General features: G+C 35.6%; 1 protein-coding gene across 1 annotated transcript in view; it reads left to right on the forward strand.

Moving 5' to 3' along the window:
- The window catches only part of Usp12-46 (Ubiquitin-specific protease 12/46), a 235,393-nt gene that overhangs the window by 145,150 nt on the left and 86,789 nt on the right, over positions 1-3,454 (forward strand). The window lies entirely within an intron of this gene.

Here is a 3,454-nt window from a genome sequence, read left to right on the forward strand (position 1 = left end):
TCTATGTTTCTCCATCACCTCCCTACGCTTCTCCGTTTCCTCTTGCTTTCTTAAAAACCATTCGGGGGGTCTGGACGTATCCATTTTCTTATCAAATTCAGTAGATCTTGGGTTGACCTTAAACAATTACTAAATATTTCTTTTATCCTACCGGTGGTGTCACCAATGTTACACTCCTTTATAATTACTTGGGAAAAGCAACAATATTGCAACTTTAGAATAACAACTATTCAAAGTACTTCTTCTTCTTCAAGTGCCCTGTCCGTTGCGAACGTTGGCTATTAACATGGCAATTCTGATCTTATTTGCGGCGCTTCTGAATAGTTCGACCGATGTGAGCCCGAACCACTTCCTCAGATTTTGGAGCCACGAGTGTCTTCTCCTGCCTGGCCCTCGCTTACTGTCTATTTTTCCCTGGACAATCAATTGCAGTAGACGGTACTTATCGTGTCTCAATATGTGGCCTAGATATTCAAGCTTTCTTTGTTTAATTGTATTCACGATTTCTTTCTCCTTTCCGATTCTTTGGATTACCTCTGTGTTGGTGACATGTTCGGTCCAGGATATACGAAGAATGCGTCGGTACACCCACATTTCGAATGCTTCTAGTTTTCTCGTGAGCGTCTCCGTCAGCGTCCAGGCCTCCACACCATACAGTAAGATCGGAAAAATGTAGCATTTAACTAGTCGTAGTTTTAGGGGAAGAGACAAATCCCTGCTTATGAGGAGCTTTTTCATATTGCTAAATGCTGCTCTAGCTCGTTCTATTCTCGCCTTAATTTCTGTGGCCTGTTCCCATTTTGCATTTACGTTGGTGCCAAGGTACACATAAGATTCTACATGGTCAATTAGTATGTTACTTATCCGTAACTGTCGAGCAGGCTGTTGCTTCCTGCTTATCAGCATCCACTTTGTCTTCTTGAAGTTGAGGCTCAGGCCGTATTCCTCACTAACTAAATAAACTCTTTCCATTACCTGCTGTAATTCGTCTATGGTACTGGCAAGGATCACCGTGTCGTCGGCATATCTTATATTGTTTGTTAACTCGCCGTTTATTTTTATGCCCTCATTTGCATTTTCCATACATTTATTAAATATTTCTTCGGAATAAATATTGAATAGGAGTGGGGATAATATACAACCCTGACGGACACCTCTTTTGATCTGCACACTTTTAGTGAGTTCGTTGCCAATTTTTGCTCTTGCTGTTTGACCCCAGTATAGGTTTGCCACAATTCGAATGTCCTTGTCGTCAATACCTGTCTTTCGCAGTCAAAGTACTACTGTTATTTAAACTGTCAACTTCGTGTGTTTATATACATTTTCTGACATTCCAGACATTACTAGACGTTTTGGGATCTTTCGATGACATTTGGAACATTCTAGATTTTTTAATAAATTCTTATTTTCCGCCAAAAGACTTTTTCTATTCGCTCCGTGCGTGGCCATGGTAGGGGTACTTTGAAACGATGCCAGCGTGCGTAGCGGCGAAATATGACAAAATTTTACCTACCTTTTTACGCATAAATTTGATCAAAAATGTGAGCAAATACATATTGCGTATCTAATTGTGCTAATAATAGCAAAAATAGTAAGTGTAGTTTTTATAGGTTCCCAAAGATTGCATATAAATTAGAGAAAAGAAAAAGATGGATCCGTGCTATTAATATGAAAAAGTAAATATCACATAACTTCATTTTTATGCAATTGAAATAGAAAAAATTTAAATAATTTACCTTAAATGATATTTTATAAGGCTTCAAGCTAACTACAGAGTGCCTAATGACTTTAGCTTTTATATCATAACTTATACTATTACCAGTGGCGGCTGGTGTGGTAAAATTTTAGGTAGGCCAAGCCAGCAAATTACATAGCTATGTGTAATCAGTGACGGATCCAGAGGGAGGGGTCACGGGGTCATGACCCCCCCTAAACTAATTTTTTAATGATTTCTCTGTTCATTTTAACTTCTGCGTTGTATCTAATTTTTGCGATTTTTGATTTTTCATCTAGCAAATCGCGAACAGAAAACGCCCTCTTTCTGTACATCCTTAAAGAAGAGGAAATTACTTAAATGTTCCTTGCAACTGGAATGTTTTTTTAAGGAGCAGACATATTTTTTAAATCAAAGTATCCTTCACAATTCTATACACATTTCTTATTAGAAAATAACAAACACGGCCAACAATATAGTCTGTTTTTCGTAATACTTTCAGACAACCATTTGTAGACATCATACCAAGAGCAATTAAAAGTACGCACCTTTTTCCCATCTTTTTGGTCAATACGCAATGTTGGAGTAGGCCTTTCATTCATAATAATTTTTTTTTCTATCAATTTCAGTTCTTCTAGATAATGGCGCTTCCAATAGTGAAACAACAATGTCCAAACACTCACTAACAACATTACTATTACTGCAACCTGGTAAAGCGTCATAAAAACTCATTTTTATGTATCAGTTATAAAACAATCTCACATATATAAGTTGCATACAATCAGGCGATATAGAAATCACGCAAATGTGATTTTTTTTTCTTCGAATTTTAAAAAATTTTTTAAATTTATTTGGGCAACCGTGCAATTGTTTGCAATTGTGTTGTTTATTTAAAAATATGTTACAATTATGGATTATGTTACATATTTTTTTATCATAATTTAAAAGAAAATTTATATTACAATTCGATAATTACGTTACAAGTGACAACGATGGTCATCGTAGGCCCGATCGTCTGGTGCCTAAACAGTAAGCATAAACACGACAATATAAATTGTTGTCCGGCAAGCTGCTTAACTTCAAACGCTTTTTGTACGGGGATCTTATGTGAGCTGGGTCGGCCAGTTCCGATCGGGCCTATTAATGATATTTAAAATGCCTGAATACGATTAGATGCTTTCTGTGGTAATATAATAACTTAGTTGTTTTAACGGACGCTAATGTATTGAGTGATTTAGTACATTTAAAAGTTATTTACATGCATTAACATAATATTTAAATATATGTTTTTCAATTTTAAAGCTCTTAAAATTATTGGGTAGGCCCGGCCTATCCTGCCTACCCCCAAAAGCCGCCACTGACTATTACTGTTTTATACATATATGCTCTTTCACGTGAAAAACTTGATTTGCCAGTGCTAGATTTTTCCGTTTTCTTTCCGTTTCTTTTCCGTTTATGGTTGAAAAGATATAGGTATTATGATGAATTTTGAGAAACCCAGTTTTTAATACTACATTTATTTTGTACATAAACTGAAAAAATATAATTAAAAAGTTAATTATTAATAATTGTCAATTTCGCATGTATTTAAAAATGTCAAACATATGTCATATGTTTCCAAAAACTGTCAGATGAAGGCGGTAGGTCTCGCGTCTGTCACGCACGGAGCGAATATGGAATAAATTTCACTGAACTATCGAAACCAGAATTTTAAAATTTTAAATAAATAAATGACAAAGA

Source organism: Diabrotica undecimpunctata, chromosome 3 (assembly GCF_040954645.1).
Source record: "Diabrotica undecimpunctata isolate CICGRU chromosome 3, icDiaUnde3, whole genome shotgun sequence".
NCBI classification, from domain to species: Eukaryota; Metazoa; Arthropoda; class Insecta; order Coleoptera; family Chrysomelidae; genus Diabrotica; species Diabrotica undecimpunctata.